At 43.1% G+C, this 27657-nt stretch overlaps 1 protein-coding gene across 4 annotated transcripts in view; it reads left to right on the top strand.

The window, feature by feature from the left end:
* ASTN2 (astrotactin 2) overlaps positions 1-27657 on the top strand; it is an 800009-nt gene that overhangs the window by 209756 nt on the left and 562596 nt on the right. The gene's annotated exons all lie outside the window — the stretch shown is intronic.

Raw genomic sequence — 27657 nt, 5'->3', positions numbered from 1 at the left:
TGACCCCACAGGTGCTCCTTCTCCAGGCTGCGAAGCCTTCTAAGAGGGACTCCTTCCTTTTTTTTTTTTTTTTTTTTTTTAACAGACAACCCATGACTTAAATACTGCCAGAAGAATTTTTATGTCAATTAATTTTTGTCCATCTTTTTCTCTTAACAAAAATAGTACAAGCTCATTGTAGAAAATTAAGAAAATTCAGATAAACAAGAATGGTGCATGTTACAAATAGAGAATGTATTTCTTTTCAATTTATGTGAACTATTTATAAACATTATTCAGGTTGCCATTCTGAGTATGATATAAAAAAAAAACTCCAATTAATTCAAAAATGAAAATTAGTTGGGAATTAAAAGTGGACTAAGAGGAACTCCTGTTCTGTGGTTCTAGCAAACTTTTTATAAAATACTTGTCTTTCTTCTCTTGTAGTTTACTGTTTACATACCTCCTCCCTCCTTTGGCTGGAAACTCCCTCCCTTCACGGGGAGGTGAGTTATACACTGTCTCATTCATCTTTGACATCTCTGTCCCAACCGTGGGCTGGCGCAGCCCCCAGGCTGCACATAGCAGGCGCCCTTGGATTGTTTGTTACAGCATGTTTTGCCAACGGTTGTTGGCTCTGCAAGAAAACATGTGCTGGCAATGCTAAGCCCTTCTTTCTGGTGGCTCCCTTCTGCTGCATCATCCTGTCAATGTTTGGGGGAGCAGCATGGACTTTTTTTTTCTGGTCTGTGTTTTAATAATTAATACCTTCTGCTTGGAAGTGAAGTTCATCCAAGAACAATCATAAGTAAACGAACGCTAAGCTGTGAAATCGTGGTGGAGAGGGAAAATAGAGAGTCACTATAAATAAACCCCAAGCCCACGTGCCTTTTTTTTTGACTCTCACACACAACTATAAATGTTTGATGAAGCATTTTACTTATTTATAAATCCTGTCACAGCAAACAGAGGCATTTGGACCGAGTTCTCCTCCCCATAGCAAATAGTTACATTTGGAAGACAGAAAAGACCCCCTGGGTAGAAAATGAATGAGTTTTATTTATTTATTTATTTATTTTTGCTTCTTCCATTTTTTTTACCCCCTGAGGCAGAAGGGATTTAGCTATGCTCTAATTCCCCCATTAGCAGCCTCAGTTTATAATCACTGCTTTTTATTGAACACCTATTCTGTGCCAGGAAATCTAGGTAGTGATTTCCCATGGTATTACTTTAATTCTCTCAACTCTTCAAGTAGGCATTCTTATCCCTATTTCATAGTTGAGGGGAACTGAGGCTCCAAGAAGATGCCTGTGGTCTAAGGTCACACCAGCAATTAATTGACAGGGCAAAACTCAGACATATGCTTGCCATTCTGTAAACAGTGTTTTCTAAACTGCAACTTAGGTTCAATTTATTGAATCATGGCCAGCATTTAGAAACATGGAAAAACAAACTGCAATGAAATAAAACAGAGAACAGTAAAGTAAGAGAGAATAAAAAACAGTGTAGTATATTATATTAGTATTGCTTCCTGAAACTTTTGTTCAGTTGGGTAGCAATTTAAAATGCATATTTTACTATGGGTTCCAGTCTGACAAGTTAGGAAGGAGCTGCTGTGATGACTGAATGCTTCCTCCTGCCTCTGGAGTTTCTAGCCTGAGGTCTGTGGATGGACTTCAGCGCACATGTGCCTGGAAACCAGTTGGGATTATAGGCCTATGTCTTGTACTAAGCGTTTTTCTAAGGAAAGGGCTCTAACTTACGTTAGATTTTCCAGGATGTTGAACTCCTACCTCCAAGTATAAGTTAAGGATCCTTATATGAGGGACTGTGACCACAGGCTATCATATTATGCATTTTCTTGTGGTGATGAAGATATTGATAAAGCAACTTTTTATTCCTATTAATTTAATGTGCATAAGCTGTGAACTGCTTGCACACTCATCATCTTTACTCAGCCTATCATCCTCTGAGCTCCTCCCACTATCCCTTTAGCTCCTCCCACCATCTTCTTAACACCTCCCACTATTAATTTTTCTGTATAAGTCTGCGAGAGAGGCAGAAGAAGAATTATAACCCTATTTTAGAGGGTAGGGAATTGAATCTCAAAGAAGCTGTCTTGGTTAGTGGTCCCTGTTACTGGTCTATACCCCGTGACACTGCCTATTGCCCTGTGGTCCTTGCTCCTGAAAGCCACTCAGATTATATTTCTAAAATGTAGATAGATAAGTTCTCAATGTCATGACTAAAATTTGCTGTTTTTAGGGTAAAGGTCAAGTTAGATGCCAGCTCAAAGGTTCTTTCCTCAGGAGAAAGTTTACTGACCTCCCAGGTCACATCAGATTTCCCTATTACATGCTCACCCAGCCTCCTATGCAGGGTCTGCCACTCAAGAAATTACTCGAGTTGATGTTTAGCTCCCTTTCTAGAATGTAAATTCCATAAGAATAGGGATAATGTCCTCCTTCTTCAGATCCTGGTGTAGAATAGGTGCTTAATATTTACTGAATGGATGGTTTTGTTTTGTTTTTCTGACTCAGATCGTTTTGCCCACCACATTCAGGTTCAAGAGAGACAGTAATATTTCTGCCAAATTTTCAAATTCTCAGAAAGTCATGTCTCAACATTATGTTTTGTATTTACTACAATTTGGCCTGGGACATTGCTCCTTTCCTTAGTGAGGCATTGTTTTGGGGGAAGGTGGTAAAAACTCAGGAAGGAAAACAGAGTGGTTTTAGGGGATTTATATAAGTCACTCCAGAATCTTCAAGACATTAAAATATGCATAAAGGTTTTAATGATTTAATTGTAGATGACTTAGAACTATATGGATTTCATTTCTCCTTTAACGCACAAGAATTTGACAATTAAGGAAGGATGTTTTCAGGGAAAAAAAGTTACTGTGATCAATAGATAGATAGATAGATAGAAGGATATAGATACTATCTTGCACTTGTCATGAAATCTGGGATTTTTCAGGGTCTAGCTGATGGTATTTTTCTCTTTTTGTTAATCTTACCTCTCAAAATCCAGTTATGTTTTGATTATTCTGGTTTTTGCCTTTTTACGTTATCTTTCTAAATTAAAAAAACAAGAGAAATATCTCTATTTGGACAGTGATTGAAAGCTTTAGTAGTTATCTCTGCTCTGTGTCCTCCCACCAATCCGCTATAGCAGGAAGAATGGATGTTTTCAACATCATTTGGCCTTTGAGGCTGAGAGGGGACACATCAAACATCGTATTACGCACCTGGGACTGGATTGGGCTTTTAGACGGGCTATCTTCTTTGATTCTAGGGCAGTGTGTAGTTTGTGGAGAAGATATTGAACAATAAGCATATATTATGAGGAGGATTAGGTGGTGCTACATCTGTTTACAGGAGGAGCCACCTGGTTCAGAGGGTCAGCAAAGGTTTTTCTGAGTAGCAGAGAGCTGATTAGAGAGCTGGAGGACAAATGGCACCCAGCTAGGGGGAACCAGGGTGTGGGAAGATGGAGCTGGAAGTTTGGTCTGGCTGGGTGTGGATCACAGAGGAACGAACACATAACAGCAAATGACGAAGAGGCTATTATGGAACAGGTTATAAAAGGCTTTTGTTGCAAACCATGTACAAGCACTTGACTTTGTTCTAAGGGCTTTGGGGAGCCATTAAAGGCCTTTAAATTGGTGACTCAAAAGATCCAATTTGCATTTTTGGCAGATCAAATGGACTATAGTGGGGAGGATGGGTTGGAGAGGGTGAGACTGCAGAGGGGAGAGATGGTGGAACCAGCCAGCAGATTTTCTGGCTTCCCTTGTGACTTGACCCTTCAGACTCCATAGCCATGTCTTTGGTTTTGTCCCCCTCTTTCCAGTGCACCGTTAGTAACTGAACACAACCTGAGGCTATAGAGCACATGTTTGATACTATCAGCAGTGTTATTTATTATCTTAGTAAGACTGAACACCTGTTGTACTGGGTAACCAGTTACCTAAGTAAGTTAAGGACTGTTTGTTATAAGTGCTAAAGAGGTGATTTTTACTCCATGGTTATGTTCCAGAGGTTTCTAAACCTCAGATGATCAGTGCTTCAAGTGAAGATCTTCCTATGATAATAGCTATTTTTTAAAAAATGGATACTTATTTTGTGTCAGGCATCTGAGGCTCCCCTTCTAGTTTCTTTTATTATTATTATTATTGGTTTTGTTTGTTTTGGGGAGGAGGTAACTAAGTTTATTTATTTATTATTTATTTTAACAGAGGTACTGGGGATTGAACCCAGGACCTTGTGCATGCTAGGCATGCACTTTTACTGCTGAGCTATACCTTGCCCCCCTCTAGTTTCTTATTTCATCTTGCCACCAGTTTTGTCAGGAGGTGGTACTGTGGGCCCTTTGGAGAGACATGGAGAGTAAAGTTCAAGAATGTGAAGTGACTTCCTCAGCAAAACACAGCCGAACATGTGGAGGAAAGGGACCATGTTTTGCCACTGGAATTTCAAGTATCTGCGATGAGCAGGGTGCCAGGCAAAGGGCTTGAGGGGAATATAGAGCAAACCTGCCTGGCCCTTGTTCTTAGGAACCTGCAGCCTTGGGGAACAAGCGGTTCATTCCCAGGACTAACTGTCGAAATTTCATACTGTGTCGTGCTGCGTTCCATGGGAGGCGGGCAGGGAGGGAGAAGTGCCAGTTGAGAGGTGAGGGATTCTCTTCTTGGAACTAGGACAGCCAGGCAGAGCTATACTGGAGCACTTGGAAAGGAGCCCGGGCCTCCCACGCAGAATCTTAGCCTTGCCTCTTGCTGGCAAGTGTGTTACTCCACCTCCCTGAGCCTCTGTTTGCTCATCTGTGAAGACAAGGGTAACAATACCTCCTTTGCAGAAGTGAAGTAAAGTGTTGAGTGTGATGTACCCAAATCATATAAAACATATGGGAGGTGTTCAGCAAATAACACGCACCCTCTGCGTGAGTGCAAATGCATATGGCGGGCAGGATGTGGAAGGGCAGGGCAGCAGAGGGGAGGCATTTGGAGGAGGAGACCATGACCTCCTCAAGCTATTGCATGGTTGCCACGTGGGCAGTGGGAGTTATGAAGCTTAGTGGTTGTCTGCGTGGGCTCTGAAGGCAGACCATGTGTTCCAACACTTTCTCTATCCTATGCTAGCCTGTGACCTTGGGGGAGTTAGTGAAACCTTCCCGAGATGCAGTTTCTTCATCTGTAAAGAGGCCGTAATAAAAAGTTGTTTAATTTATAGGATTATCGTGGGAAGTAAAAGACAATCCTAAATGTACTGAGCTCAGTGCCAACATAGGGAAGGCAGAGCGAACGTTGGCCATCACCATTTGTCCTCCTGATGCCTGCTGAGAATAGGGACCCAGTGGGGCAGGGGAGAGTCTCCCAGCAGAGTTCATACAAGAGGGGTGAGCCCTGTGCCAGGACAGTTTCATCAAAGCCTGACACCTGAACCCAACAGCAAAGTCAGGTATCCCTGTGTCTTGTGCTCGAAGGAAACTCGCCTGCTTTGGCTCAGACCTATGCCTCATAAAGACGTTTTATTCAAATCCAGCCATGAATAACACACTTCAAGGCCCACTGGCTGCCTAGAGGAGATGGGGGCGGGAGTCTCAGGAGACCAGGAGGCTGAAGATCTGTTTTGACTTGACGGTTATTGATCTTTCCCCAAATTTCATGCAACATTACACTGGGATTTTGCCGTACGTTCATTAATGTCCGAATGGAAGCTTCCTCCAGGTTCTGTTCACTTTTCATTTATACCTGGTGACCATCTCACTGGGTGATGCCCTGGAGTGTGAATCCATAAAAACAATCAGTTACACAGGGCCAAAGGATTCTTCAGCCAGCTCGGTGCAGCAGAAAGAGTACTGGACTAAGAGGTAGATGCCTACCTGCCTTCCCATCCCAACCCTGCCTCAGAGGTCATCCCCACTCTCTGGGACCCTGTTTTGCCACCTATAAATGATCTTTTGAAGGTTTTGTGTACTTCCAAATGGGGATACTTCTAAAACTGATTTTAAAACCTAATCAAGTGATATGTTACTTGGGAATGTGTTTTAAGACAGAAACCAATTGTTTTGAAACCAGTGCTTTGAAACTCAGAGTGAAAATGGTGAGTCCCTGTTAGTTAATCTATTCATTCAGTCACTTACCTGATGTACACTGAATGCCTACTCTGTGCCAGGCATTATGCACACTGGACAAACAGTTGTAAATTATACAGACGTGGTCTTTGCCAACATGGAGTTCATATCCAGTGGGGAAGAGAACAATCATACATCACTGCAAATATGAGAAGTGTTACAAGAACAAAGAGTCTCTGATAAGATGGGAGCGTATAGGAAAAGTACCTGATCCAGTGGAAGAAAGATTTAATGGTTAGTCCAAGGTTTGAGCTAAAGGGAAAAAATGCATTATTTAGAACCATAAAGTGAATATATTGATTGTCTCATGGTGTGGAGAATGATTCATGAGTTGGGAGATACAGACTCAAGTCAAAATCTTCCACTTCCCTGCTAAGTAATTTTTATCTGGATGTGTTGTGATGATTTTACTAAATTAAAAACAAAAAGGAAGTCCTAGTTAGAGTGGGAAAAGCTGTATTAATATGATAACATGGTAAGTCTAAGAAAAATAGTATTAGAGAGGTGTAAGCTGGTGTCCTGCCCAGCGATGCCCCATAGGACATAGTCTTGAAGCATCTCTAGTTTCGTCTTCTGTCACTCCTTTGTAATCATTGAATGGTATTAGTTTCTCCTCTGCCCTCTCTGTGTATAAAAACACAGTGACTTTTCTGATGAGCATTAGGTAATAAAAGGCTGACATTTACTTAATGTAACAAAAACAGTCTCGATCAGGGCTGTCCAGTGTCATGTGATAACCAACCCTTCGGTCTCCCTTAGAAGGAGAGTCTCCCTGCTGCTCGCACAACAAGGAACGAGGTTATCTTGGCAGCTGAGGAAGGTCAGTGAAACTGGCTTGCTTTCTCTTTCTCACTTACCTCTTCCCCTGCTTTTTAGCTATCGTTTCCAACCCTTCTGAGTTGGGGTGTGGAAGCAGAGGGTGGGAACACAAGAGGGTCAGGAAAGGTGCGACTTGATTGGTGTCATCATAACATGACTTCAACTTGAGTGAGCCTACTAGAGGTGGAGCTGGCTCTCTGTCTGAAGGCATTTTATGATGTCCTCAGAGACCAGCCCCCATTCCTCAGGAGCCCTCCTCTGAGGTCCCTTAATGTGGTTGGCATCCCTGTTTCCATGTTGGTTCACTCACTCTATTACTTTTGTAATTTCTCCGACTTCCCCCTGGGTAGATCTGTTCGCCCTTCCAGGCAACCGTACTCCTCAGAACTTATGATAAGTAGCTAACACTTGTATGGCACTTACACGTGCTCCCTTAAACCTACGTTTACAGAATGTATTGGTACATAATGCTTAGCCCTGTTACACAGATAAAGAAACAGCCTTAGAAAGCTTAAGGAACAAGGAGCATGAAGCAGGACCTCTCAGCTAGAGTGTGGAGGGGCCGGGATTTGAGCTCACACAGTCTAGCTTAGAGTCCTTCTTTGAACAAGTATTCTGTACCCGAGCCCCGTGCTGGTTCTCTGACTCAGAATCCTGGGCTATGGAGAACCCTCTGGGGGTGCGGGATGATGCCCACACTGGCGCCTCTGCTTTGCTCTCCCCAGAGGAACTAGCCAGCTCATCTTTCACCCTTTACGTTTCCCTGGCAGGAGCTCTGGACACCTGCTCACTGAGCAGGGGCCACACACAAACCTCTTTGAGCAGTACTGAGAGAGCCCTTCTTACTAGGTCTGCAGAGAGGTTAGGCACCCCCTACATCTTCATAGCCTCCCCCAGAAAGGAGGAGGTGGGGCTCACAGTGATATTGTTTCCCAAGAGAATTCCTCTCTATACTTTCTCCAGTAGTCGTTTGTCGTTCGCCTGATGGGACTGACAGGTTAAAGAGTTCACTTACTGGTTCCTAGCCACCTGCTTTTCACATGAGCTACTGGAGCGATCTGTCTTCAGCTCGTTTCGATCTCTGGTACGTGTCACTTTGGGGTCTCGACTCAACTTTCCATTTCTCATCTAGTTGCAAAGTTTAATTATGCACTGTCTTTGAGCCTGTTTCTTCATCTATAACATAGGGGTGATAATGCCTCTATATATCATACATGGTTATTAAAGAGATCAACTTATATAATAAATCTGGAATTGCTCAGATAAAACAAAAATTTCTAAAAGAAGCGTGTAAGTTGCTTGGACAGTTGTAACTGTCATCTCTGCCCTTATCTCTCTGGAAATGTTCTATGTATATATGCATGAATGTATGTATGTATGTATGTATTTGAAGTATAGCTGATTTACAATGTTGTGTTAATTTCTGGTGTACAGCATAGTGATCTTCTTGTTTTGTTTCCCCTTTCTGGGGTTTTGCCCTCTCATCTCCCCATAGATGAATCTTACGTGGTCTTCAAGAGTCGGTTCAAAAGCCTCTGGTTCCATGAAACTTTCTCCAACTTATGACCCCCAGCCCTTTGCTATATCTCTTATAGCAGAAGTTTAATTCTGCCTGCTTTGGCAGTAGTTGCTTTTATATACCTTTCCCAGGAAAAATTGCAAGTTAAGAGAATGCTCATGATCATGATCATCACCATCCTCGTCTTCCTCCTGGTAGCTACCTACTTTGTGCCAGCCGCTTAATAGATTATCCTGGAGACTTGAGCTGCTTTGGCAAAGTCTATGTACTTGAACCAATTACACAGATGAGATCGCTGAGAATTGTGAATTGCAGGACCTTCCAAAGTAGCACAGGTGGAAAGATACGGAACTGAGTCATCAGTATTTTTTATCCCAAGTCCAGTGATCTTTTAAATATACATTCTTTTAATTTCCATTATGTTTAGTACCAACATCAAACCACCACCACCACCCATTATCATTATTATGATTCCACTGTACCTCTCAAAAAATCTTGTCCCCTCTTCAGAGCTTGGGACAGGTTTGAGTCTTTTGTGTTGCATGCACAGAGTATCTAAAAGCTAAGGTTCCTAATGTTACATTTCACTTATTTTTAAAAAAATGTATTGAGTGTGTACTACATTTTAGTCAATACATTTGGGGCTGGTGATATAACAGTTAAAACAGAGCATGTCTTTTCATTCATTTAACTTATATTTGTAATGGTTAAGGGGGGATGAATAATAAAATAAATATTCAACACAATGTCAGCGGTGATGTATTTGGTGAAATAAACTAAAGCAGGGCCAGGTGATGGAACATGAGCATACCAGGAAGCATTCTGTTTTTTAAAACTCTGCATAGGCATCTTCCAACAGCCTTCTTGGGAAGATTGGGTCAATATCATTGCCTTTATGCAGATGAGAAAAGCTCCAGGTCATGTACTTACTGCCACTTCTGTGTCACCATGGCCACCTCCCTTTGACATGAGTCCCTACGTTCCAGAAACTTGGATTCTCGGTGGTTTGGTTTTCATGGTGTATTAGAAACTGGAAAGATTTCTAGGTGTAATAACTTGGATTATTGTTCAGCAGATACTCACTTTCCACCTGCCACTGTGATCACAGCAGATTTTCCTGTCCTGTCGATATTGAGCTTGTTCATCTGACTTACTTAGACCAGTGAGATGTTAGCAGGTGTGACGGCAAGGCTTGAAGTGTGCTTGCACAGCCAAGTTTCCTTCTGGTACTTTCTTGATTCTCTGTGGGAATATGTCCCACACAGCCTGCTGGTCCAAAGAGGATGAAAGACACACGAAGCAGACCTGAACTCAGCCTGTAGTTTGCAGCCAAACTAATCTCAGCCTGAGTAATCTGACCCTCGTTTGACACACAGACATGTGAATTAGTAGAATCTTGAATGAAAAAAAAAAAAAATCGGAGTGGTTCTTAATGGCAGGAACGAGCACATACCAGCAATAAGGGTTAAATCTCAGCTTACCTGTTCCAACTCTTCATTTTGGCCGATGTCCTTAACTTCTTAGACTTTCAGTTTCTTCATCTGTAAAATGGTAATAAAAAACAAACTTCATGGATTTGCCTTGTAAATCAAATGATGCACGTGAAGCATGGTAGATGCATGGTAGAGGCTTGATAAGATTTTTCTCAATGTTCAAAACTTTGAGCATGCTTCCTGGTTGCCTTCTAGAAATATCGAAGCGAGCTCAGCTCCCCAGACGTGGTCTGCTCTGGCCAGGTTTTCTGGACGGCTCTGGCTTGTTTCTGCTGACTCTACCAATCTTCATTCTTCTCCCTCTATAGTGACCCCAACGCTTTTTCGGTTTTGCTTGAGAAATTTCAGCGAGCACGTAGCACTAGTTGGATAGTCCAGGCTGGCATTTGAGCTTCCAAAATGTGTTTATAATTTTGCTGCATTATCTCAATTACAATGATGTGAGGAAGGGAATGGGGGGAGGACTTAAAAAGAAAGCTGTTCAGAAAAATGCTTCATGAAAAATAACCCACAGTTACTGGACGACAGACCTGCGACTGTGGTTGTAATTGGAAATGGCACTATTAGTACAACACTTATTCATTCTATATAATAAAAAAGGAAGTGCCTTTCTGCAATTACCCAATTCCAAATGAAAGTAACATCCTGTGGCATTTCCCATAAGTGGCTGGTTTGCTCACATGGATGGAAACAATTAGCTTGGAAGTGTAGGAAGGCTGTGACTGGAGGATGAAGTAGGGAGGGTGAGACACATCCAGAAGGACAGGGGTGAGAGGGGGATTCATACTTTGCTGAGGATGGGAAAACAGTGAAGATCAGAGTAGGCAGTATACCTGGTGCCCAGGAAGAGCAGTGAGACATTAAGAATTGGACTTATAGGTCAGAGTCACAGAGATGTTCATGTTAAGTTCATTGAACAGGTGAGTATAAATATTTGCATGAGTTGTGTTTACTTAAGTTTCAAGTTCAGTCATCCACAAACCCTCCTGTTCATGAAACCAGTGCCTTCCTTGGCAATCTGCCTAAGCCCTGTACGGTCCGGGTCATGGTTTTGCCTGACAGTCTCTGCCCTACTGCCATCCCTCGGTGAGGATGACAGTCAGATGAAGAAATTTCTTCATGCCGTGACTTTTTTTCTCTTTTATGTAATGAATGCTTTAATTTAGTTCTGTAGGCAAGTTGATCATGGTAAGGAAAGCATCAGTGGCAAGTAGTCCATTTGTAATTGGAAAGGGGAATATTCAGGCGATCTTCGACTATATTGGGTTGTAGTTAACCCTAAAATTATATAGTTAATGTGTCATTCCTGGGGGGGGGGGGACTAGGATGCATCTTGACTTCTCTTATCTCTTCTAATTTAGATACAAGTCCTATCTTCCTTGTCCATTCTAACCCCTACATGAATATGTGTGTGTGTGTGTGTGTGTGTGTGTATAATATATATATAACATATATATATTCACATATAAATCTTATTTTCTATTTTCTTTGACATTCTTATAGTCAAGATCTGTGTCTCTCTTTGTCGGGGCTTACAGAGATTCCTTGAATAAATGCATAGTTACTAGAATTGGACCTTGGTTAGTATCTTGACTCCATCGACGTTAAGTATTGGGACTCTGAACACAATGTGAATTCTAAGCTTAAAGTTTTCTTCTGCAAAAAGCAGTTTATTGAAGTGCTTACCTCACGTGATTGTTGTGAGTGTTAAATTGGAAACTTCAGGTAAAATGCTTCGCACGGTTACTGGCACATGCTGAGTGGCTTGGTACGTTTTAGCTCTTTTTATCATTATTTTTGTTATGCATTATTTTCCCTCGGATCCCTCTTCCACACCAGCAGTCACATTGATCTTTCTTAAGTACTTCCCTGATGGTGCCACTCCTTTGATCAGTACCCATATATATATCTTATAATACACGTACATATAATCTTCCCTGCTCTGTAGACTAAAGTTCAGGTGCTTAGCTTGGCATTCAAGTCCCTTCCTGGTGTGGGCACAACCTCCTCCTCACCTCTTGTGCAGCAGCACCCCTCCAGGAAGACTGAGCTCGAGCCTTACTAAATGACATCATTTTTGGAACTGAAGATGTCTTTGGACTTCTGCTCTCTGTATATGCCACCTAGGAAAGCCCTCTCATCTTTCTTTGGCATCAAAGTGTTGCTTCAGTTCCTGCGCTTTGCAAGGGAGTGCTAAAGTCAGCCAGATGGCTAGCCATCTCTCTCCACTTGGCCTTCTGGATGTGACCTTCACATCCTCCTCTTGAATCACCAGTTAATTAAAGAATTCTTTTTGATGTCCAGTTCAGATTAAATTTCACTCCATCTTGGTGTAATTCGTTGCATCATCAGGCTCTTTTGGGAACAGGCTCTAAAATGTCACCTGGATGGATGATTGGCTTCCAGCGGGTTTGCTACTGACTTGGATCCATATGCCTTTCCTCATTCCAGTCTCTGATTACTAGCAATGTGCATATCTTTCCTCCACTTTCCTCCTCTGTGTTCAGACACAACTCAGGAGGTAGAAGCTCTGGCCATGAAAAGAGGCAGGTGGGAGGCTGTGGGCTTCCCTCTTCCTTTCTCAGGCATCATTAACTTATTACACACCGGTGGAGGCTTGCCAGTTTGCCGCACAGCTGATTACATGCTATATTGTATCTCAGCTTTCTTCTGCTGAGAACCAGATAATGGACCAATTGTTTCTGAACCCAGATGCATGGACAAGAGGGTTTGTGTCTCTATGTAGGTTGGAGGGATGAAGAAGGAAAGAGGAATGGCATCTTCCCAATCTCTTAAGTGTAAGAGCAAGGCAAATTTCTTTGGGTTTCTGCTAAGTCTAAGACAGTTCAAATTATTATTTGTTTCTCTCCTCCATAATTATTGAAAGACACTTAGAATTAAAATTGTCACCTTTAAGTTACAAATTCACAGAATAACGGACTTTTAGGGTTATCATTGATTTGACCTGTCTTTTTATCCACCTTTACAATTTAATACTTGAATCTCTTCTATGTTATTTTTGGAATGTGACACCTCTGCCTACTAACTTCCGGTTTCAGAAGACTTACCATCTCCACTGGCTCTTCTTTCCATAGTTAGAAAGCTCTGTCATGTAGTGGGCTCATAAAAAAATAAATGTTACTATCATGATTGTTATTGATATTATTCTTAAGATCATGGATCTTGGTACCAGACAGATCTGAGTTTGAATCCCAGCCCTGTCACTTACCACCTAGGTTACTTTAGTCTAGTGGTTCTCAGCCAGGGGTGATTTTGCCCCATAAGGAGTATTAGGTAATATTTGGAGATACGTGTGATTAGTGTACCTCAAGGAGGGGTCTACGAGCATCTAATGGGCAGAGGCCAGGGGTGCTGCCAAATATCCTCCATCACACAGGACAGTTGTCACAAGAAAGAATCATCCAGCACCAAACGTCGATAGTACTAAGATTGAGAAACCCTACCTTAGGTCAGGAACCTTACCTGTCTCAGGGTGAGTTTTCCCATTTGTAAAAGAGAGATATGAGTAGAGTTTGCTTCACAGCATCATTGAGAATTACATGAACTGATGCCTGCAAAGCCCTTTAGCAAGTGCCTGGCCCAGTGTAAGCCCTCAGAGAAATAGCTCTTGTAATTATAACACAAATAATGCATGTATCATGGTGCATGGGTCATAGTTACAGTAATAAGAATGTTAAACATCAAAAAACAAAGAATGTTAAATATCAGTATTGTAAGTGCTGTTAATACTCCAGCCCTTCAAGTAATCAAAGGCAGCTGACTTTTATTTCCTTGTAGAGACTTTTTTTAAACTGAAGTGTAGTCAGTTTACAATGTTGTGTTGATTTCTGATATATAGCATAATGATTCATATATATATATTTTCCCTCATAGTGTCTTATTCCTTATGATACCATTATAAGCCTTCATGTAAGACTAGCTTCTCATATCTGGATCAGCACTAATAATATTCTTTTTTTTAATTGAAGTGCAGTCAATTACAACGTATCAGTCTCTGGTGTACAGCACAATGTCCCAGTCATGCATATACATACATATATCTGTTTTCATATTTTTTTCCATAAAAGGTTATTATAAGATATTGAACATATATATGGCATCTGAAAAAAAAAAGGACACTATGAACTCATCTACAAAACAGAAACAGACTCACATACTTAGTAAATAATCTTATGGTTACCGGGGAAAGGTGGTGGGAGGGGATAAATTTAAGAGTTTGAAGTTTCCAGTTGTTAGCTAATAATATTCTTTTTTTTTTTTTTTTGCTTTTTTAAAAAATTTTATGAGAGGAAGGTAATTAGGTTTATTCATGAATTTCCTCTTGCAGGAGGTACCGGGGATTGAACCCAGGACCTCTTGGGTGCTGAGCGTGCACTCTACCACTTGAGCTGTCCCCTTCTCCCTAATGATATTCTTAATGTGACATTCAGAACTTAACACAGTTCTCTAGGTGTGGTCTGAGCAGTGCACCATAGAGCTGTCCCGTTCTTCATTCCAAGACTTTATGCTTCTATTCACGTAGCTTAAGGATGTACATTACTTTCTCAGTGGTCACCTTACCATTAACTCACATTGAGATCTCTGATGCCCAGATTATTGAGTGGAAATGACAGGAGAGGGAGGAATAACACCCAACTGAACGTGTGTTTATAAGATTTGTGTTACTGGGGAGAACTCCAAGAAGCTTACTTGGACACCCACGTCTAACCCAGGCATGCAAGGTCCAAACTCTAGAGATTTAAATCAGGAGGAGACTGATAAGAGACAAAGGGTGAGGAAGAAGAGGCACACTCAGAGGGGAAATGGCACACGTTGCTTTACAGTCCTGGGATACCCCTTATCTGAACGGTGGCTGGAACCTGAGTCTCCTTCCCAGGCTACCGGAATTTCCCGGGTTGCTACTAGACGCTTAGTTTGGAGGTTTTATCACAGCCTCTCTCTCTCTCTCTCCCTTTCTGTTATCACATTGCTCTACTTCATTGTGCACATCTAGCAAAATGAGAGTATTCCTCAAGACCCATCCGCCCGTGCACACAGGCTCCCTGTACAAATGGCTCCCTAGGATGGATCTCTATTATTTCACCAAAAAACATCAGAGGAGGAATTTGTTCTGCTCCACTAAAGACATGATTTCCAGTCTTCTCTACTGCCTTAGCTCAGTTTTTTGGCTGCTCCCTGGGAAAAGGATAGAGAGAAAAAAGGAGATATACATAATACTTAGCTGAGCCCATTTAACCAGGACTAAATAAGGAAAGAAGAAGATAATTCAGGATTATCTAGCTATGGATTCAAAGTAATTCCTAAAATGCACATGTGAGCCTGTATCCACACAGCAGCCCCTCAGAGATGCTTGGGACAGCCCCACTATCCCACAGGCTGATCCCGTCTCTGCCCTTTCCACATCCTTCATTTGTTCCTTCTCCTATTTTCATCTTCTCAGCAGTGGGTAAGATCGTAGGAGTCAGATCAGCTTGGGCTCTGGGCCAGGCTCTGTTCCCTTACAGGGGTACTAATGTCATACACTTCCAGGCTTGCCGTGAGTGGCGTATGGGGTAGTGGTGCCTGGCATAAATACTCAACTAGTCAACAAATATGAGTTAATAGTATAGCTGGTGTGCTTATTTAAATCTTTCTTATAGATACCATCATCTCCATTTAGTAAGTGAACAAAATAACTGAGGCTCAGAGAGGCATTGTCATTGTACTCAAGGGTTAGAAGATGCTAAGAGGCAGATGCAGGATTTGCCCCAGAGTGCAATAACAAAGTCAGTTTGCATCATACTTTCCCCATGTTGTTTTGTATGTACACTTCTTTATATGTACACTGTCTACTTGATTAAGGATGTGAACAGCAGAATTTGAACCCAGTTTTTACTAATAATTCTGAACGGCAGTACTGCAAACTTTATCATAACCCAGCTTATGAAATGCTTTAACATGCATCTCACAGACATTTTTTGTTTTCTGAGGCTCAGAGAGGCCTGGTGAGGTGTTCAAAGTCACACAGCAGCTGAGCTGGAACTGAAGACCTCATCTTCTTCTTCCAGATCTGCTGAGTTTTTAGTTTAGGATTCCCTGCTATCCCCTCCCCCAAGTTGCTCTCTAAGCTTTCTGCTTGCGTTTTTGTGTGGCAGTGGCATGTAATCATGAATAATAAAGCAAGCCTGCTGTAACTGCCATGAAGAAATGGGAAATTGAAATTATAAGTCATTACATGGAAAATCCCGAGCCTCGTAGTATAACGCCAACTCAGCCTCAATCCATTATTGTCTATATATTTAGCCAGTCTATTTTTAAGAGTTTAATATTGAGAAATATAATGCAGCTGCATTCATTTTAGTCTAAAATCCCTGCCATTTGCTATAGTTGACTTAAATGTGTTTAAATTTATAACCACCTTTTTGCACTGGGAAGAGTTGCCTTCGGTTTAAAGGAACATGGGCAGGAAATCTGCGAGTTGAAATGGTTAAAACTGTGCACGTTCCCTCTTCTGCTCCCCCACAGTCGTGTGGGTCAGTCTTGTGCCCGTGTCACGACGTATACTTTTCAAACCCCTCCTCCCGTGCTCAGTCATATACACTGTGAAACAGTTTTTCATTCATTCCGCAAGCATAGCCCAACCCTGAAAGCTCTGAATGGATGTGTGAACAGACTTAATACCACTAAAGAGAGCCATCTCAGTTTCAGGTGGTGGTTATTTCTGGGTTTATTCTCATAATTATCATTAATATGTTCTAAAGGGAGGCTGGCTGAGAGAGGTTCCTTTCATCCACTCCAATGTGGAAGTCAATTCATTAAACCATGTTTACTGGTCCCACTCGAAGACAAGCCACGGTATAGCATGGGAAGCCATTTGTTTAGCTCTGCTATTTATAGGCTATATGAACCTTGAAGAATTAATTAATCTTGTCATGCCGCCCTTACCCAAATAATGATACGTGTCTTGACAAATTGTGGATCAGTCAATCATCTCCACAAGAGTGCTACATCACACACCACACCACTGCCACATCTCAGGGGCATCTAGTAATAAGCATTGAATCGCCTTGTATCTGAGGATCAGATGGAGTGTGTGCTCATCTCAGATGGATCTGCTCATCATCTGCAGGTTGGCTGGTGTCAGTGACCTAGGCTGTGGGAGTAGGATGACTCTACTCCATGCTGAAGAGCTGTGAGTCCACAATATGTCCGTCATCCTTCTTGGACCAGTAGGCTATGTGGAACAGGTCCTCCTCATGGTGGTGGAAGGAATAAGTGTGTGAGCAGAAATGTGTGGTGCCTCTTGAAGCCTGTGTTCATAACTGGTACAAGCTTCTTATCCACATACCTACCATTGGACAAAACAAGTCACATAGCCAAGCACAAATCGAGGGGCAATGAAGTACAGTCCATCAACATCACATCACTATGGCGAGAAGTGGGTACAGGGAGCGGTGAAGCGGCGAAAAGTTCCGTACACCATAGTCATTAAGAGAACTACATTAACCCGTGGCTTGTTTCCTTTAAAATCGTGCCTGTTACATTATAAACACTCCACAAGTGTTAAATATTACTGTTATTGTGATTATGTGACTGGTGAACTGTTCTCGGCAAATTGGAATGTTACATTTAGGTGAGCCTGGATTACCAGATCAACCAGAAACATTTAAGCTAACTCTCTGGGGGAAGAGGTGAAATTTCTGGGAGGGAAGGGAGTAAGGGTAAGAGAGTGAGAGTCTCCCCTTCCTGCCAACCACCTGCCAGGAAAACAACGTCCTCTGGCTCAAAATAATGGAGTTAGATCTTCATCAGCAACAGATTTCTGTCTGTCTCTCTGTTTCTCTCTCTGTGTGTCTCTCTCTCACTATACACACACACACACACGTGTGTGTGTGTAAGCTCCCACATATTTGCCACAATTGCCTTATATTCAGGACCTGGTGATCTCTTAGAGGTCAAAGTACAAAGTTGATGAGCATCACAGAACAGACTGTGAGAATAGACAGAGGGTCATGAACAGAAGCTCGGCTCCCGGCTTAATGCAGTTGCCATCTTCAAGTCCCAGGTTATAGTAGATCCAGGGTGTAACCGTGACAAGGGTTGGCTGATGCAGAGTGGAAGCCCTGGGTGTCACTGGGGTCAGGGATGATGGTAAAAACGTATACATGACAGCACAACAGGGACTTGGAGTCCACAGTCCTTAGAGGCAATGAGTTACCTAAAAGGGAAGTGGAGAACCTAGTGTGTATTAAGCTTTGACTCGGTGCAAGGCCCTCTGCAAGCTTACCTCACTTAAGCTGACTAACAATAATGATAATAAAGGCTATCCTGTGTTGAGTGCTTAATCCATTTTGCACACTGTGCTAAGCACTTTGCATATATCATTGCATTCAGTCTCAACCAAAACAAGTAAACAAAGAAACAAAACCCCACAATTCTTGAAGGGGATTTATATTCAGTGTTTTACAGATGAAGAGCTGGGGCTTAGAGATGTCAAGGAACGTACCTAGTCCCCAAAGTCCCAGAAGGACTAAGTGATAGAACGGAGGTTAAACCCGGGTCTGTCGGATTCCTAAACGGTGTGCACCTGCTGCACCCAGGGTATCTGAGATAATAGTAGCAGGCACAGGGAAGGGCAGGGAGCCGGACGGCAGGGCTCTCAGAAGAGGTGGGCCTTTTGAACTGTGGTCTGGGAGAGGAGGTAGGAGTTGGTAGAAAGAGCCTGGCCCTTCTTCCTAGCCCAAAGATGGATTTTCTTTGTCATAAAATCATCTCTCACTTTAACTTGAAAGTGAGAGATGCTCTTGAAAAACCAGACTGTGTGGGATTTTCTCTACAATTCTTGCCCCCTTTTCCTGCGGATGCTACTACACTTTGTCATCTGTTTTCCTGGTTCTGCATTCTTTCAGGGTCAGACAAGTCCGTGTCTCCTTTGGGAATTTGCTATAGCTTTTCCACTTGCAAAAGGAATTAGAGGGCACATTGCCCGTAGTCTCATCACTGAACATTTAGCATGCTGTGTGTGTGTTTGTTTTTTTTTTTTAATCTTTAACTGTCTCTTCTACTCAACAGTGTTGTGTTTTAAAGGCACAATGCTCAGCACTGTGTCCCCAGTGCCCACTTCTGCCAATGGTGTTGGAAGAAGAATTCCAGTTGTAGAACATAGGGGTCCCTCAGTCCCGAGGACTGCTGAGCCACATACACGGCTTTCCTGGGCAGTTACAGTAAAGGAGGAATCTAGAAGACTCTGACTAGTGACTGTGAGTTCCATCAGATTCTAGGCACGCACATGGCACCAGGGTTGGGTAGAAGATCTGGATTTGCCGTGACTGTTTGTTTAAGATCTTTTTTGGCAATTCCAATATTAAGTTTCATCTTGAAAATGCTTACTCTGTATCAGGCACTGTGATAAGCATTATAACCTCTCATTTAATCCCTTAACAACTTACTTAATTTGGAATTGCAAGCCCCATTTTTATACTTGGGGAAGCAGGGGCTCTGAGTGGTTAAGTGATTTGCCCACGTTTTGCAGCTGGTAAGAAACATAGCTAACAGCCCAAAGTGTGGCCAGTTCTGAAGGCTTTCCAGAGCCATGCCTTGCCACCAAGGAGGTAATAAAGTGACCGAGAAGTCTTTGACCCAGCCTGTCTAGAACTGGACCATTTCTCCCTTGAACAAGAATTGCTATTTGTGGTACCAACCCCAGCCCACCTATCGGAAATCTCCTTTGCCTCTGTGGGCTCTATAAAATGGCAGGTGGTGAAGGCAGCGTTCGCTGAGAGAGGTAAAAGTACTTTGCACACGGAAGCATCCCGTGCCTGTGGTTACTGCATTCATCTTTCTGAAAGCACCTTTCATTTACATTTATGCCTACGAGGCCGTGGAGTTGGGAAGAATCTTTGAGACCATCTGTGTTCTGGCTTGGGACTGTACAACCAGCTCCGCAGAACCTGGAAGGTATTGTGTTTTTAACAGAGCAGAAGGAAATATCACTGCCTTTAATCTCATCCTTCAAACTCCATGCAGTTCTCCAGCAGAAGTTACGACCACTCTGTAAGTCTGCAGTATTAACTGACAGACCCAAGATCGTGTATCTAAGAAAAGGCTATTCCTGAGTTTTCCAATTTATATTTGTTGCTGTTTGTTCATTTGTCTTGTCTGCAGGTACTTGCTTGAAGATGAGCTGTACCAGGCACCAAAGTTTTAAGGAAATATGTGGAAGAAAAAACTAAAAAGTGAGAAAATTCTATCCATCATTTTTTATCCCTGAGAATTGGGAAGAGATGGCCATTTAAAAAAGGGGGGGCATACATGCCTTTTAAATTTATTCTAGTAGTGAAGCATTCTCATCTGGCTAAGGAACACTGGCTGTTTCCTTTGTTACTTTATTATTATTATTTATTTATTTTATGAAGAGGTAACTCCTATATGAGATGGAATGTTAGATTCAGGGACTGGTTTCTCACAACTTCCAAATTTGACGGTTCTTTGCATTTATACAAGGTCTTCCCAGCTGAGGGGTTCCTTAGGGCTGGGATGTCTTCTCTGATTACCTGCACCCCAATCCTGGCATTTGAGTGTGTCCAGTCCAAAGCTTGGGAATAAAAATTGAGGTCTATATTAGGGTTCTCCAGAGAAACAGAACCAATAGGAGATCTAGACAAAGACATGTGTAGATACATCATCTATTGGTTACATACATCCTATCTGTCTGTCTGCCTGCCTGTCTGTCTATCTAGATTTATTTTAAGGACTCATCTCATAATTCTGTGGAGGTTGACAAGTCCAAAATTTTCTAGGTAGGCTGGGAGGCTAGAAATCCAGGGAAGAGTTATTGCCGTCAAGTCTGAAGGTAGTCTGCTAGCAGAGTTCTCTTCCTTGGGGGAGGTCAGTCTTTTTTCTGTTAAGGCCTTCAACCCACATTATGGAAGGTTTTCTTCCTCAGAATCTACTAATTTAAATATTAAGCTCATCTGAAAAAATACCTTCACAGAAACACCTAGGATCCTGTTTGACTAAATATCTGGGTACCATGGCTTAGGAAAGTTGACCCATAAAATTATTCATCACAAGATCTGAGGTTAAGATTATCATAGAATTTGGGGAAATGGGGAGGAGTAGTGGAAATTGGAGACTTGAGTGCTGGATCTTGGTCTTCTGCTGACTTTTATCATGACTTTGTCTCACAGCACCTCTGTTTTCACATCTGAATAAAAGGGGAAATACAGACTCTCTAAAAGAATTTTCAAAATGGATATCTTATGATGCACAATGAGTGAATGGATGGATAGATGGATGGATGGATGGATGGATGGATGGATGGATTTTGGGTGGATGGATTGCAATCATGAAGGTGAAGAGAGAGGAAGTTGGGTAGTGACTACTCTTTCTTGAGCCCTTAGTATGCTCTAGAAGCTCTGTTACACAATTTATGTACGTAATTACATTTAATCTTTCCAAAAAACCCTACAGACATTTAGGGAAACTGAGGTTTATAAAAGAGAAGGGGGTGGTTCCAAGCCGCACAGTGGCAGAGCTGACACTGGAACTCAGGTGGGCTTTCTCACACGTAGCACTAGGCAGTATGATCAAGTAACGCCCACCTATTGCTTGGTTTTCTGAACATAGATCTGTGGTGAGACAGGACTGACAAAATGGGGCATGAGCTGCGACTAGGACCTCCAGGCTGAACAGTCTTGACCGTCGACACTGAACAAGGTTCCTTGGCATGGCAGGTCAATCTCCAATCAAGTTGAGCCCCTGGCTCCAGCCCGGGCCAGATTGCCGGGGACTCCTTGCCCAGATAATTTAAGAGGGGTGGGCTGTCAGAGTCACTTTCCAGACTAAGAGAAGTCACGTCCATACTCAAAGACTGGGATATCCATGTCCCTTCACCAGGCAGGCCAGGAGGAGGATGTACAAGGTAGTGCAGTGAATGGGGCCTGGTTATCTTAGTCATTGGAATGTGGGTATAAATCCTAGCTCTGCTGTGAATTAAGGGTATGACCCTTGGAGATTATTTAACCTCTCTGAGCCTTAGTTTTCTCATTTCTAAGCAGCTAATGATGTTTCCTCTTCAGAGTTGTTAGGAGGAATAAATGAGAAAACATAGGAAAAAATGCCAGGCTCCTTGCTTGGCAGAGAGTTAGTGAATTTTTCAAGAATTGTGAGTTTTCTTCTTAAACAGGCTAGATGAGTCTAGAAAAATTAAAGAGGGTGATAAAGGTGATACAGGATCTTGAACCCAAACCCACAATAGTTTCAGTGATAGAACAGCCCAGGCTGTGTGGAGGAGAGAACAGCACATGAGTGTTGAATGTGGAAATTGTTGACTGCCAGTGTAGACAGTGCCTGTTCTGCAGGGTCAAGGATCAGGGGGAAGCTTGCCTGGTGTCTGGAAACCAACACAACCCTTATGCCTTTGCAAAGGCACTTGGGGTCCGCCGTTCTCTTCTCTTGCCATCTGTCTCCTCTCCTGTCCTTCCTTTTCTGATCTCCCTTTATTACTATCTTGCTCTCTCCTCTCCTTTCCACTCTTCTTTGCCTCCCTTTTCACCCCCTGACCTTGATTACTGAGTACAGTTTTCCTCCTCCTTCCTGTTTTCTCTCCCTCCCCCATTTTCCCTCTCCTCCTCTCTTCTCTCTCTCTGTCTTGGCTTGGGGGCCGGGCGTCTCTCCTCTGGCCCCAGTGGTTCATTCCCATTAAGCCTGACAATCTCTCATATGTCAATTAGAAAGAGGCAGCTTCCCCCTCTTCCCCCTCCCTTTCCTGGGCCTGCCGCGATGCTCAGATCAAGCACCATCTGTTGCATTCATCTAGGCGACGGGTGAGCATTTTGCTGCTCTGGGGAGGCAGAGCTCAGCGGGAACCAGGAGGTAATGTGGCTTGTTTGGACAACTTGATATATTGATATTGATAGAGCTACCGAATGAGATTGAGAGGCATGGGGGCAGGAGAGGGTGGTACGGAGGATGAATTAGGCCATGGAGGGGTTTGCAGAAGCACAGCCGCCTCTGAGCCTGTCTGGGCGCTTGGCACTGTCGCCAAGGCAAGAGCAGCCAAACAGATGGATAGGATTTGCTACAGTCGGGATCAGAAACCCTTGCTGCTCAGGGGAGCAAACCTTGCCTCTCTGTGTGTCTTCCTCTCCTCCCAGCCGGTCCAATCTGCATCAGCTCATGAGAAAGTAAAGCGCAAATAACAGGATGGGAAGAGGCTGACCTTTAGGAATTGCTGAATGTCAAAGCTACAGTGAAAAGGGATGATATATCCTTCAAGGTTCCAGCTGGGCAAAGAAGGCACCCTCAAATGAGATTTTTAGGAGAAATTCAATGAAGTGACTATGTATAGAGGTGTAGACAGAATGAAGAGAATCAACAGGGAGGTTGTACTGAGGAACTAAGCAAAATAAGTATCAGGAAGCCACTACTAATTCCTAGGTGGGAGGGTATAGCTCAAGTGGTAGAGTGCATGTTTAGCATGCTTGAGGTCCTGGGTTCAATCCCTGGTACTTCCTCTAAAAATAAATAAACCTAATTACTTCCCCCACCAAGATAAAATAAAATAAAATGATACAATAGTAAATAAATAAAATATTAAAAAAAAAAACTACAATGAGCTAATTCCTAGAACAGAGGGGCTAGGGGAGAACATGATTTCATTGGAGTCTGTGAGAGCTAGATTTGTGGGAAAGAAGCCCCTGGTGTTGAAGGTCTTAGTCTCTATCAGAAATATGATGCAGAAACAGGAAAGGAGCAAGGGAAGACTTACTCTCAAATTCCCTCCTCCCATGGCATCCCACTGGGCAAACTCAATTAGTAGCCAGATAACAAGGATCTGTGAAATAGCCCGTATGCCTGCTCCACTGCAGAGTAGCCCATAGAGTGAGGCAGAGTTAAGTGGAGGATGGATCTGGGGGTGCAAAGGGAGATCAGACAGCACAGATCAGGAATGAATACGTGTTACGTAGCCTGCACTACGCCAGAAGCTTATGTTCTTAACCACCACACCCACGCACTCTCTTCCTTTTCCAAAGAATGCATGTAGAGTCTCCACAGAGCCCAGCTCTCCCCTGGGAGTGCAAAGCCCACTTAACTTACTGTCTACTCAACACCACTCCACTTAGACGTCTGGGCGGCACCAAGTGTGCTTACCTAAAACCAAACTCCTCTTCCAGTGCCCTGCCTCTCATTGAGAGGTACCATTGTTCTGCCTCCGAGGATGTCAGGATCATCCTCTACACCTCCCTCTCCCTCGCCGCCCCTTCCCAGTAACTCTCCGCATTCGGAGGGAGCTGTACCTGCAGAGTCACTCAGACTTGCACACTCCTCCACCTCCGCTACTCCACCATTTCTGTCCCTGCTCTCTCCACTGCTCTGTCTCCTTCTCTGTCTCTGCCCCTGCCCCCTGTCGTCTCCTACACGGACTCCTGGACTACTGCACCTTCTTCCTGCTTGGTCTTCCCACTTCCATTTCTGTCCTTCTCCGATGGATTCTGTCTCCTGCCAGAGCAATCTTCCCTACATGAAGATCTGATCAAGTCACTTTCCTATCTAATACCTTCAGTATATTCTGTCCTCCACAAGCCCAGAATAATTAGGGTTAAGGTGAGGGTGAGGGTGAGGGTGAGGGTGAGGGTCAGCATTAGTGTCAGGGCTTCCTGCCGCTCTAGAATAATCTCACGCCCCCAGTGTTTCAGCCCCAGTGGTGGTTGCAGCCCCTTCCACATTCCTTCTCCCCAAGGAGGTCTTTGTTTAGACTCTTCCCTCTGACTTTTTTGTTTCTTTACCTCTCCCCTCCCTTATAGCTCCCTTTTCACCTGATTAACTCACACGCTTTTCAGATCTTAGTCACACTGCTCACTCCCTTGTAGCAAGTTTCTATGGTTTTCCTAGAGAGGCCTTAATCCCCTAACGTAGCCTCTGATACCATCTTTCACCTCTCCTTTATGGTACACATCGCTTGTAAATTTTACATTTCTCTGTCACTCATTTCATTAGTAGTGGTCTTCCTGTCTATATGGTGAGCACCATGAGGGAGTTTTGTTGGTTTGTGTTTTTCACCATTGCACCCTGTTATGGAGTGAAAATTCGTGTCTTCCTCAAGTGCATGCATTGAAACCTTAACCCTCCATGTGACTGTGATTTAGTCTACTCGAGCTGCCATAGGCAAATGCCATAGACTGTGTGGCTTAAACAGTGGACATTAACTTTCTCAGAGTTCTGGAGTTTGGAAGTCTGAGGTCCAGGTGTCAGAATGGTCAGGTTGTAATGAGGGCTCTCTTTTTGGCTTGCAGACAGCTGCCTTCTGCTGATATCTATCTGTGTGAGAGAGAGAGAGAGGAAGGGAAAGGGATCTTTCTGTTCTCCTCAGGCCACAGTGCTGTAAGATTAGAGCACCGATTTTATGATCTCATTTAATTCTTAATTACCTCCTAAAGATCCTATCTCCAAATACAGTCTGCTATAGACTGAATTGTGTACCCTCAAAATTCACATGTTGAAGCCCTAACACAATGTGACTGTATTTGGAAGCAGGGCTTTTGATAGGTAATTAAAATTAAATGAGGGTATAAGGGTGAAGTTCTAATTTAATAGGACTGGTGTCCTTATAAGAGGAAGATTTCTCTCTCTCTCTCTTCTGTTCCACTCCTATGTGGATGCATCGTGGAAAGGCAGGGTGAGCACACAGTGAGAAGGCAGCCATATTCAAGCCAGAACCTGACCTGTTAACATTACCCAGTCTGTGGTTTTTGTTATGCATCTCAAGCAAACTAAGACATACCTCCTATGCTCATCACAGGAGGTTTTTCTGAAAATACTATTGAATAAATGAATGAATGAATGAATGAATGAATGAGTAGATGAATGAATGCATGAGTGTTGACAGACCTGTATGTGTCCCTCCCTTGAAGGATTTCAGACTGTGGCATGCTCTGGACTTTTCACCACAGTATAGCCCAACTCTTAAAATTTTGTGCAAATCACTTTCCTCTCTGGGTTTAAAGCATCAGGATTGGGCATGAGAGTGTGTCTCAGAATTGGACTGCAGCCTCTTGCTGGAAGGTTCTGTGTTGTAGGCTTGGATTAAGGGACTCATGTCTGGGTTTTTATTATTGGCTTACTTTTCAGTAGACCTGGTTGGGGTACCTGGAGAGACAGCAAGGGAGGCAAGTACAGAAGTCATATTGCTACGGCAGGTCATTTGTATCGTCGGTTGTCTTTTTTCTTAGCAAACAGACTCCCCCTAGGTCCCCAAAGACAGGACCTCTCACAGAGCCCAGTACCCAAGCCAGCCCCCTGGGTGTGAGCTACCCTGCAGACACACCTGTGTCTAGGCAGATAAACTTTCCTGGGAGAACAGAAGCCCCTTGAAATTGGTGTTGGGATGTTCAGAAGCCTTGTTTGTCCAGGCTAGTGAAACCTCATCAAAGAAACAGGAATCTTTGGCATGTCCCATTCCTTGGCATCAAACAGCAGGTGGCTCCAACTGAAGAACTCTCCCAGCCTCTAGAGACATAGGTGGAGGGAGAGCTGAGTTTGAAGACTTCAAAGTCGGAGCTCTCTTTGGGGATTTCTCAGAACAAAGGCATTGAGACCATTCAGCTGGTTTTCTTTTCTTCTTTCTCATTTCCTCTCCTTGCCTTTTATGTTGCCTCTCCTTCCTTCTCAAGCGTTCCTGCTTTTTTAAACTTTTATGTTCTACATTTTTTTTTTCTGCTCTGCCCTTTTGACCACAATCTGTCCATTTTCTGGAACTTTGTACGAGTTTAAATATTGAAATTCCTGGCTACCAACAGATTATTGGAGGGTGTTGATGCAAATGGAACATTGGAGTAGGAGTTAGAAGGCTTGACTCTGCCACTTGCTAGCTGAGAGCAAGTTGTTTGCCTTGCTTGGAGGGCCTCAATTTCCCTGAGTAAAATGGGGTTATTGTACCAAGCGGTCTACGTATCACAGTGCTGCAATTGTGTCTCCTGAAATGTCATTTGACGCACATCCTGCCGTCTACCTTTACTGCCACTGTTCTGTTCAGGCCATCATTGCCTCTCACTGGCCTTTCTCCTTGTCTCTATGTGCATTGCTCCATACTCTACTTAGTAATTGTTGTCTAAGGGACTTAATTGGAACATGCCAGTTTCCTGTTTAAAATCTTTTGATGATTACCTTTTGCCATTGGAATAAAATCCAAACTTCTCAAGGTTGCTTACAAGATGCTCTGACCTCTGCAGCTTCAATGCCTCTTTACATGCTCTGTTGCAGCCAGAGTGAACACCTTAACAGCTAGCTGCTCATGCACCATGTTCTCTCTGGCTTCAGATCTTTGCATATGCCTCTCCTTCCACCCAGGGCACTCTCATTCCAAATCTTTTTGGCAGCTCTACCCTGATCCTATCTCCTTTGCTGATTCCTACTCATGTTTAAAGGCTCAGTATAGGTAGGTGTTGCCTACTCCAGGAAGCCTGCCTTGACTTCCAGGATGGGTGAGATGACCCTTCTTGGGGCTCCTCTAGTATTCTGTACTCTCCTATCACAGAAGTATTGTACAGTGTTGGAAATGCCTGGATATGTGTCCTTCCAAGCTATGGATTCCTTGAATCATGGACTATGTCTAACTTCCACCATCATATTTCAAGGGCATGGGGCAGTGCCCTTGAGAACATAGGTGCTAAGGAAATAAATGCATAAGCCAGCAGGTACATCTTGACT

This window comes from Camelus bactrianus, chromosome 4, assembly GCF_048773025.1.
Source record: "Camelus bactrianus isolate YW-2024 breed Bactrian camel chromosome 4, ASM4877302v1, whole genome shotgun sequence".
Taxonomy (NCBI): domain Eukaryota; kingdom Metazoa; phylum Chordata; class Mammalia; order Artiodactyla; family Camelidae; genus Camelus; species Camelus bactrianus.
The sequence above is the reverse complement of the archived record's forward strand: the minus strand, read 5'-3'. Positions and strand labels throughout refer to the sequence as shown.